We start from the raw sequence: 11,767 nt of genomic DNA on the forward strand, positions 1-11,767 counted from the left end.
GTAATAGGTACACAAAAACACTCAACTAAACTTGGAAAAACAAATTAAATCTATGCTTGCACATGTTTAATTCCAATTCTTTTTATCTCAGAATCCTTGCTGTCTGTGATAATTAATTCAAAGCTATCCCGAGTCTAAACGTGAAGACAGATCACGTCGATTCCATCCCCTCGCCATCCAGGTACGTACGACGCAGCTCGGCGTCTTCGTCCCCATTTTTAGAGACGATCTTAAAAAAGAAAAGGCACGCAGCATAAACACGCTCTGTGATGCTAAATTACAGCTGCAGGAACAAACATTCTTCGAATGCCTCCCTCCGTCTTCCCTTTCATCCATAATTACTTTAATTACGGCGAATCTGGCTCTCTACAGACGCAAGCGACGACCAAAACTCGGCGTTTTGGAAGCAGACAAAAACATATAGCAATAAAAGTACAAAAAAAAAAAAAAAAAAAATCACAAAGCTTCATCTCTCGCCGCTGAAGTTTTTATTAACTCCACTTTCCGACAACAAGTTGCGCCAAAATAAACAGAGAGGAAATGACGGGGGCCCCTTTGAAATGCAGCTCGGCGCGGCTCGACTATTTTCAGCACAAAGGTACAGAGGAGATCAAACATCGCAGGAGTTTATTAGGATCCAGAGTATCCCCGCTAACAACCAGCAGATAAATTATTTATGGCTTCCATCTGCAGCCGCGGCAGGAACAAAAAATGCAAATCAACGTGGCCGGTCTGCGGAGCGGGGAGCTGTTTACAGGCCGCCGGAGAAACACGCCGAATTGGTGGTTGTACGCGGTAATCTGCGTCAGTCAGGCAGAGACGGGCTGCGAGAGACTTCCCTAATGGCCGTCTCAGGAACCGACGCCTCGTGTTTTCCTCCATCTCGCTCAACAAACGGACGCCGCAATCCTCAACGCTCCGAGCCGAGCACTTTCCCACAATCGTCGGGCAGATGTTTTGGGGCAGCTAGCCGAGGCGTCGAGGGGGAGTGAGTGTGTGTGTGTGTGTGGGGGGGGGGGGGGGGCGTTCTCCAACGTGCTCCCCTTCCTTTGCAACGATGTGAAGCTGGTTTTCGGATCTGGAGTTAAAACACACACACACACATATAGAAGCAGAGGAGCCACTGACAGGGAATATTTCGAGGGTAGCGGCAAAATGTTGATGCTTTTGTAAAGCAACACGGGGACACACGGAGGCCGTCTGATGGTTGCCTGGAGATCGTCGTTGACCCTGTTAACAAACCAAACCGTATATTTAAAAAAGATATAGGAACTTTCTTTTTACAAAGTCAACAAGTTTCTTTTTTGACCGACATTTTGTTTTGGTTTTTGTGCACGTTTACCTTCACGAAGTGACTGTCGTGCCGCTCCGGCCTGCAACAAATCACGACAGAGACTCAGCTAAAGTTGTTGCCTAGCATAGTAACACACACACAAACACACACACACACACATACACGTGCACAACCAAAAAGCTCGGGTGTGTGTCCTCCATGTTTTTCAGGTTCCGAGATACAATTTGACACCGTGATAGAGGACTCGGATTTGTTGGGGGGGATTATTCAAGCGAAATTACCTGCGTTTTGGGACACATTTTTCCAACAAGACAAATCAGCTTTTTTTGCGTTTTGACAGGACGGCGTATTCGGGAGGGAAAACTCAACAGAGAGTTGGAGTGAGAGACTGAGAGACGGCGAGGAAAGAAGGAGAAGTGACCTAATTATGATCTCAGTCGCTCAATTAGACTTGATTGAGACAAATAAGAAATAAATATTTTCCATCATAACAACCGGCTTAATTGCTCCAAGATGGAGTGCTGACATCTGGCACGTCCCTTCCAGAGCGCTCAGCATGTGTGTATGTGTGAGTGTGTGTGTGTGTGTGTGTGTGTGTGTGTGTCACAGTTGAGAGATAGAGTGTGGTCAGATATCATGAAGGAACTGGAGGTCAAAGATGAGCCCGGCTGTGTTTATAAGCGTGAAATGGCATGTGTGTGTGTGTGTGTGTGTGTGTGTGTGTGTGTGTGTGTGTGTGTGTGTGTGTGTGCAGCCTGGTTTATCCTCACCCTCATGGTTGAAGCGGTTGAATTAATAGGATGGGATGGGATGGGGTGGGTGGTGGATAGGTGGAGTGTTTTTTTTTCTCCCTCTCCTGCGAGTGCTTCTCATACATGGGATGAGGTCACTGTTTTCACAGGGAGGTTATTTTTCCCTCTCAGACGCGCCGCGACCTGGTTGGCCGTCGGACTTTCCGGCAGGGGTTCGAGCGGGTCCACCTAACCGCTCCCTACCGCTGCCTTGGAGGTCAAAGGTGACTCCCGTCCCCCCTCCGACTGCTGACACGGCCAGAAAAAATAAAAGCGGAGCTTTGCTAATTTCACCTCAAGTTTTCCTCTCGACTTTACCCCGCCTAATATGCGCAGCGGCGTCGTGGAGACGCAGCCAGATGTTCACGCCAGAAGGCGCCGTTTTGAGGGAAATGAACGCAAGATTAACCGAGACAGATTTCTAAATCAATTCTTAAATCGGGAAACTTTGAAAAGAGTTGGAAAAGACTCATGGAGAAGTATCATCTCACACCCGCTCACATCTGAAGACACGTTTTTAGACGCACCTTGGTCCCAGACTGAGATTTTACAGACTGCGAATCTTGCAGGGTCACTGTTTACAAGACTACAACTAGATTCTTTCGCCAGTTTCTTCCCATCATGTGGTATTTTTACCAGATGGTTGCAGAGCCTCTGCTTTTTCACTCCATCGCTTTTCCTTCTCCGCTCTGTTTCTGGACGATCCATGCTGATCGGGACGTCCTTCTCCGTTCCGTTCATCCACACCGTAAACAAATACCGTCTCAGCCGCCGGTGATTGTTTGTCTACCAGGTTTCCGGTTTTGGGTTTTGTTTGAGCTCATCTATTAGTTGTTGGTTGTGTTACATCAACATAAACACTGACAGGCTTGCGATAACATCAAACAAAGTTGATATCCTTGTAAGCCCAAGGCTGGGAAAAGACTGATCGAGACCAGGGGTCCCCAACCACCGGTTCCCGGACCAAGAAAACCTTTCTCGGTCCAAATTATAGTTTTTTCGTCAGACCTTTCGTCCAATTTCATTTTGAAAAAGCGACCGTTTCCACCTTCGCTTTACTGCCGCACTTAACTCTGTCGTCATTTCACACATCAGCTATCGCAAGCTAGCCCTCGAATAAAATGAGCCTGGAGCAAAAGTCGCCAGAGAGCTTTTTCGGGAGGAAACGAGCAAACGATGAGACCGCAGATTTAAAAGAAAATATCGAGATTTCTTCCTAAGTTACGGGTTCATCGCAACAGGTGATACACGAGTTCCCACGCCCGCTATGCACTATTTGCTAGCTAATGCTAACAGCTAATGAAGCCCTGAAATCCTCAAAACTTTATTTCTTCTGTATTATTATCGTGCAAAATTATTGTAACTGCCAAACATAAAGTGCAATCATTGGATTCCGATTAAATACCGTGAACTGAAAAAAGTTTTTATTATTTGAACCCTCGCGCCACGGAAACATTTTCAAGCATAAAACTGCTCTCTGGTCCAAAAAAGGGTTTGGGGATCTAAACAACTCAGATCACAACCTTTTACTTAATGATCGAGAAGATGGGAGCACGCTTCAACTCCAGTGAAACTCCTAAAATTTCCTTCTTTTTAAGTTTTTAGTCTGCGACAGTGAAAATCTTTTGATGTAAGACCAGTATAAGAAATTTGTCAATAAAGGTTTTAGGGGGAAGGGAGTGGCCCAGTGAGCAGACGGTGGTTTGCTGCCCTCTAGTGGTCAAAAGTGCAGCTGCAGGAATAAAATAAAAACAAAACTGGTGAAGAATTCTTAACACTACCTCTGACTAAAAGCAGCTTAAAAAAAATGAATTATTTCTATCATTTTGACCCTGATCCAGAAATTGTTGGTGTCTTTCTCATTTTCAGTTTTGTTGAAATGTAGGTTTTTGAGATAAAAACTTTTACCAAACAAAGCAATTTTGTTCATTTAATCGAGTTTTTGTGAGCTGTTTTTGCTTTTACCTGGTTGGCTGGAAGTTCTGGACCGTGTGTGTGTGTGTGAACCGGTAATTACCCACGTGTTCAACTCATTCAAAGCAACCTGGAGTGAAATTCCCACGGGGCGTGGAAAAAAACGACGTGTCGGGATTCCACGGCGACAGCGAGATCCAACTGAAAGCAGATGCGTCCCTGCTGGGGTGGTTGGGGGGTCGGAGGGGGTCGAACCCTGGACGTAGTTTCACCGCTGAAGAACCAGATGTTTACATTTGATCTTGCGGCGAGCTGCCGCTCACAATCCCACAGGGGGCCAGCTGGTATTAGTAGGTCAGAGCGGCAAGTGTGTGTGTGTGTGTGTGTGTGTGTGTGTGTGAGACGTATATATATATATACGTTCTCTAAGTGGGTCAGAGATGCGGTTCCGCGGATGCTCCTGCGGGTCAACAGCCTGACTTGGAGGTGTGCTTGCAGATTTCTGTCGATAGCGTCCCTGCGAATGGCTCTGACCCGCCGGGTCACATCCAATATTTGTTGTAGCAATGATTTATAAATATTTCCCTTCGGTCTTGCCGAGGGCGCCGTATCTAGCCGGGAGAAAGCTCCCTTTGAAGACAGGCCATGAAAGTCAGGTTTGCCAGCGATCTCGCACAACATGCTGCACCTCTCTGTCTCTCTCTCACACACACACACACACACACACACACACACACACACACCTTTGTTGCTTGTCAAGGCCAAATAAGCCTGATCAGGTGGAGGGGAACTTTTCTCCGGTCGATGTGAGTTTTGCATCAAGGCTGGGAGACAAACGGACGGCACGACGATGTCACGCGATAAAAAAAAGCAGGACATCTCTTGTAGAAAATTCCTTCATTTTCTACACTTTATCCTGCACTCGAGGTTTTGGGGGTGCTGGAGAGGTGGGGTTCACCAATCCATCGTAGAATATTCACAAGTCAGATAGAAAAAAAAACATTACACTATATTAGTCATTTGGCAGACGCTTTAATCCAAAGCGACTTGTAAAAGTGCAAAGAAGTGACCATTCAACCAAATAGCCATCTCTGAACTATATACATACATACATTCATCCTTTTTTTTTTTTGTTTGCTTTTTTTTTTTCGCGGAGGTTGTGGATAAGTGCAATTAGTAGGGTAGTGCTTGGTGAAGAAGTATGTTTTCAGCTCACGGCGAAAGATGGGCGGCGACCCCGCTGTTCTGACCTTTTTCGGAAACAATGTGCTCAATGCTTTCTATTTATAGCAGGGGTGGGCAAACTACGGCCCGCGGGCCGCATCCGGCGCGCTGGCCTTTTTAATCCGGCCCGCCAAAGATTGGTACAGAATTCATACTTGATGTGAATGATCGAACGATCGGATCAATGAATGTGGAAACTCAAACAGGGGATTTTTTCATTTTTGGAGCACCTTGAGACTCTTCCTGAGCTGAACGACACACATTAGCTTTGCGATTTAGCTTTTACCGTGGACATACCGACAGACATGAATGAGCTGAAGCTAAAAGGAAAAAAGACGGTTTGTGCAAGAAATGCAAGCAAACGTCAGAGCCTTCAAAACCAAGCTGGTTTTATTTTAAAAGCAAATGTCAGACAATGTTCAGACAACGTGTCTGATATGTACTGTTAACAAATGCGTTTTTTTTTATATGTATCGTATCTTGAGCTGAAGTCAATGCGGCCCCTGAGCCGAAAAGTTTGCCCACCCCTGATTTATATCTATATGGATATTTATTTCTTCTTTTTTTTTGACATTATAACTGTTATGCTGCTGTGACAAAGGAATTTCCCCAATGGGGATCCATTAAGTTTATCTTATCATTCTTGCATCATATATAGATATACAACTGCTGTCGTACAGAGACAATAATGTACCATCTCATTCATTCATCCCATTAAGAAAAACAAAAGTTTGCAACTACTCACCCTCTCATTCACATCATTTAGAGTAAAACAACGCCTTCTATCGTTCACACTTCATATAAAGACAGACAATTATTTTCCCGTTCATCCGCAAGGAAAAAAAAGAGGGAAAAAAATCTCCAGATGAGACATCTCTCATCTAACAGTCATTATTTGTTCCAGTATTTCGGTAAATATAGAAACTATTTTTTTTATAGTTGAGATTACACTTGAGTTTATTTAGTTTTACTTGAATTTTTAGCTCGCTTGTCACTGTCTTTTCCTTGTATGTGTTGCAGCTGCTGCTAAAGCTGCTGAACAATTTCCCAAGAACGGGATCATGAGCACATCCCACCTCATACGAAAAAAAAAAAACAGAAACAAATTTTGCAACCATTCAAACTTCCATTTGCACGTCCTTTAGAGCGGCGGTCCCCGACCTTTTTTGTACGGGTTTTATGTATGAAAATGTTTCCGTGGACCGGTTAGAGTTCACGGTATTTAATCTGAATACAACAAATATGCTTTCTATCAGGCAAATACAATCATTTTGCACTATAATATCAATTCACCATAATGTAGAATCCCTTGTTTGTTCCCGTTAAAGGGCCGGTTTGTGGAAACAGTGTTTTTTTTTTTAAATAAGATCTGGAAGGTAGAATGAAGAAAATGATCATTTGGACCGATTTTGCAGGCCTGGGGGTTCGGGCACCACAGATATAAAGAAAAACAATTCCTTCTGTCATTCACACATCATATAGAGACACACAACCCTTCACCCTCCCATCTACAAGTCATACAGAGACAATAATACGCAGTCTCTAAAACAACGATTCGCTTTTTTTGCGTCCAACCATTCAGTTAACCGTCCAACCATCCGTCGCACGCCTCACTCACTCACATTTACTGACTCATTCATTCAGGTCTGAGTAATTCTCCGTGAACCTCCTGCGTGAATTCTTGTCGAAATCAGTTCTATGAACCGAAGAAGCCTGTGGGATGAGGGTGAAAGGAATTCAAGTCCAGTTGCCACGATAAGATGATTTCGACAAGACTTCACCGCGACCTGGACGACTAAGAACCTAAACGGACAAACTCCTGTGTGTTTTTGGACCGTGGGAGGAACCCCACGCACACATCGGGGGAAGACGGAGAAAGATTGGGGAGCTTCCGGTGGGTTCCCTGCCGTCGGCGTGGGAACGCGGCGCAGATCGTCGCACGACTCGGGTTTGTTAGAATCTGAAGCGCTTTCACCGTCCGAAGCCTTCCGGGGGGACGGAGGGGAGGCCGGAGTGAACGCAGATGGCTTGGTTTTACAGCCTGTTGACATCGTTTAGACACACACACACACACACACACACACACACACGGCTTCCCCTGTTATGCATCTAATGAGAAGGGTTAATATCTGTGAGCCGGCCTGGCGCTGGTCCTGCACCTGAACCGCTCATGGACAGGAAACGGTTCTTTGAGAGGGTTTGACCTTTTTAACCCCCCTCTTTCTTCCTTCACACACACACACACACACACACACACACACACACACACACATATATATACACCCTTTCAAGTACTCTATTACAGCCAGCTTGTGGGTTTGGCATGAGAACACCTGGAGAAGGCAGACCCCTGCCGTGTCTCTAGTGGTATAAAGAGGTACTGCAAGCCCCAGGGATCGCCGCTTAGCTTAGCTTAGCATTGGAGAACATTGGAGAACTGAAGAAGCCTCTTGGCTTAGGGCTGGAACGTCTTCATGTGAAGAAATTCAAGTTGACAAGAAGATTTCGACGAGAATTCTCCAAAACTTGGACGACCGAGAGCCTCCACGGACATCGCATGGGAGAATGGAAATGATTCGATGACTGCAACGTTGACATGTGAGGGAAATATTAGCTTCGCTCGCTAACTATTGAAATGCTAAAAGACGGAAAAGAAAACCTGGAGCGTGGAGGTTGGCGAGCTTGAGAGGCTTCGATGGAGAAGGTGTTTGAGGTTCTACCTTCTTGAAAGCTCCACGTTTCATCCGAGCTCATCGTCGCCCCCTGGTGGACGGGAGGAGTAGCAGGTGCTCCGCGGCTAACGGAGATGATTTTTGTCTGTTGTGGTTTTTCTGCGACGAGTCCAAAGTAGGTCATGTGATCGCCGAGGGAGAAAACTGGACCGTGAAAGAAAAAAAAATAAATGACTTCACCGACAAAAAAATAACAACAACCTAAAAACAGCCCCCGGCTTAAAACATATGGAGCGCTAACTTCCAGTGTGCTCGCTCCCCCGTGGACTCCCTTCACTCCTGACAGAGGAGTTTTATAAACTAGCGTGTACATGTGTAAGACACGCGTTATTACACCGACAACTTAATATTTTAATTCTGTTTAAATCCTCGATTCTTTGAAGGTGTTAGCGCTTAGCGGCGTGGCTATTCGTCGGATATTTACAGAAGCGCCTTTTAAAAAAAGTAACGCCATGATCGCAACTTTCACGTTTCCAGCTCCGCCGGAAAAAAAAAAAAAAAAGCATAAATGTTTAAATGACAAGCTGTCCGGCATCGGTTACCTGGAGCTCCACCTTCCGGTCCTCATCCTCTGGATCCAGCTCCTCTGGAGGCCACGGCTCGGTTCTGCCTGAGCCTGGGGGATGAAACGGTGAGCTTCAACCGGCCGTCCTGCTCTAACCCTCCATAAATACGCCCTCGTCGTCGTCGTACCTTCATATATGTGCGTGAGGAGTGGCAGCAAAGGCGTGCAGGTGTGGATGAAGCTCCTCTGAAGAGGAGGAGGAGACGACGTCCAGTTCCCAAGAGCTGCGTTTCGCAACTGGAAGCCAGACGGACTCTGAAGATTTAACCATCTGCGAGATCTTTGCACCGAAACCAATTGAAAGTGACGCATTAAGTCATTTTGTTATTAGTTTTATTGACATAATACGCCGCGTCCAGACGTTCTCAGACGGAAGGCCGCGACGCGGCGGCTTTCCTTCTGATCCGACGAGGAAGACCGGCCAAAACCGCCGCCACCGTCCCGGCTGTAAGCCGATCCCGTCATTTACTTTTAATGAGCTTTAACTGCGGCTCCGAGGCGGAACTTCCTGTCATTGCCTCCGGAGATCCAACGGACGCCGCGGCTTAGACCCCCCCCGACCCGAACGCAGAAACACCCGCGTGGAGCGGGAGCCGGAGGTCGCAGCAGCGCCGCAGCTTTCATCCGGTCCTCAGCGTGGAGACAAACTTTTCCAACTGGGTTAACAAGCCCGAGCTAACACCCCCAAAACCCCCCCAATGTTTTCAACATGACCGAAGCATCCACACCCCACCTTCCCCCCCCCCCCCCCCTCCCCATCCGAGGGGCCCAGTTTCCCAGCACCAGACGTCGTACTCCGTCAAACCGCACCAGACACGGAGAACCAGGGCGATTTTTTTTCCGATGAAGAGCGAGGGATCGGTGTGGGAGACACGGCGGTGGGGATTTTTTTTTTTTTTTTCTAGGAGGGGGGGGGGCATCTGTTTCCTGCTAACTCAAAAGGGAAGGGGAGGAAGAAAAGCTGAGCAGATACACCAAGCGTTAGCGGTTAACCCATGGCTAATGAGGGGAAAAAAACAAAACAAAACAAAAAAAAAAAAAAACATTGAATTCAGATGAAACGCCCGGACGGGTTCCACGGAAAGATGGCTCGCGTGTAATAAGAGAGGCGGTTCTGCCACACACACACACACACATGCATGCACGCACGCACACACACCTTGGGATTGGGGCCTTCGCTGCAGCCCTGGCACAAAACACCCCGTTCCTCCTTGCCAGGGTTCGAGGGCTTCAGGGTTTTTTTTTTTTTTCCCTCCCCCCTCATTCGTCCGTTTGCTTCCCCGCCCTCCTTCTGCAAAGATCTGGAATAAATCCTGGGGAAATGAGAGCCTCCCTCGCCGCCGCTCGCTCCCAGGTGCGCCGATCCCCGGGTCGACCCCCGGAGCGGCGGGGTCGCAACAAAGTGTTAGAACAGAAAGAAAAAAAAAAAAAATACAAGAATAATAAACGACGGCGGATGAACGGAACATGAAATGTGAGGTGAGGAACAAAAGAAAGGTGAAGAGGGGGGCGAGCTCGGTGGGAGGATGGATGGGGGGGGGGGGGGGGGGAATGAAAGAGAAGACAGAGATGAGGAGACGAGCGGGGGGCCGGTCTCGGGGATGGAAACCATTCCGGTCAAATCAGCACCATGTGTCCTCCAGAGCCATATTATCCCATAAATGAACTTTATTGAGGCAACAAAGTGCTTTGGAGCTCCGAAAAAACATTAAAGGGGCCTCGTCTCGGCCCCGAGCCGGGGGCCGTCCGCTCCCCCGGGGGACTAATGAAGGGAAAGAGGGGGAGAAAACAAAAAAAAACAAACAAAAAAAAAAAAAAGAGTGGTGTTTATGTGTGTGTGTGTGTGTGTGTGTGTGTGTGTGTGTGTGTGGAGGACCCCTCTGGTGGAGCCTCGCAAGCTAGCGAGCCGCTGGACGAGTAAGGGGCCGATGGGGGCCGAGGGAGTGAGGACGGCAACCAGGAAGAAGGAGGGATGACGGATGAAAGTTGGGAGTTCACGTCACACCGCCTCAAGAAAAATGGATCAATCGTTTTTTGTTGTTGTTTTTTTTTTTTTAAACAAAACAAAAAGTGTTTCCCATTAGAACAAGGTTTTTTGTTTGTTCAATTTTTTTTTTTTTTTTTTTTTTTTTGAGGGGTTGGGGGTTGTTTCCCCCCCGCTGGGCAGGGCAGGGAAGGGGGGCGCACAATGAAAAGCCTTTTTTTTTTTCTTTTTTTTTGGCTCTATTGGCTTGTGGAGATTCAATCCTAGAATTACATCCGCGGCCAGAAACGTCGTGTCGGTTACAGCCTCGCGGCGTCCCGCAAGGATCTTCCATCAGATCCCTGTGTCTTCTTACTCACGTGTTATTACTCAACTTTTTTTTTTTTTTCTAAAACCCCACCATCAGATTCTTTGGTCACTTTTTGTCTTGTTTATGGTTGTACATGTTCTGCAAAAAAAAAAAAAAAAAATTCCGACAGGGACCTTTTTGTGGGCTCTTCATGATCTCCATGTTCTCTCCATCTCTGCATGGAGTTCCTTCAGGCTCTCCGGGTTCCTCCCGGAGGTTCATGAGACCCCGAATCACCTATACGTGTGAACGAGAGGGTGAAGGTTGCATGTCTACAGGATGTTTGAATGGTTGCCTGTCTCCATATTTCTTGTGAACTAGTGAATAGTTGTATATCTCTACAGGATGTGTGAATGGGAGGGTGAATAGTTGTATATCTCTGACTTATGAACAAGTGAATGGTTGCGTCTCGATGACTTGTGAAAGAGCGAATAGCTGTATGGCTTCATATTTAGCAAACAAGTGAACAGTTGTACGTCTCCCTATTTTTTTGTGAACGAGTGAATAGTTGTACGTTTCCATATAACTTCCATATAACTGTCAACTATGTCTCATCGTATGTCCATCCTGTCTCTACAGGATGCATGAATGAGTGAATAGTCGTATGGATCCATATTTAGTGGAAAAGTGAAAAGTAAGTTACCGTTATCTATGTGAATGAGTGATAGTTGTATGTTTCCATATGACTTGTGAACAAGTGAATAGTTGTATGTCTATTTAAGGTGTGAATGAGAGGGTGAATGGTTTTATGTCTTTATTTGCGGCCCTGCGATCGCCCGGCGATCTGTCCGGGTTGAACCCCGGCAACCCTGAACGCAGGATTGAGTCACAAATGAAAGAAGGAATGTTTGGATGAAACAAAGGAACGGTTCATTTTGGATGTATTTTAGAAGAAACGTTAAGAGAAAGGCGAA

Source organism: Fistularia commersonii, chromosome 3 (assembly GCF_037954325.1).
Source record: "Fistularia commersonii isolate RoL2024-O1a breed Wild chromosome 3, RoL_Fcom_v1.0, whole genome shotgun sequence".
Lineage (NCBI taxonomy): Eukaryota > Metazoa > Chordata > Actinopteri > Syngnathiformes > Fistulariidae > Fistularia > Fistularia commersonii.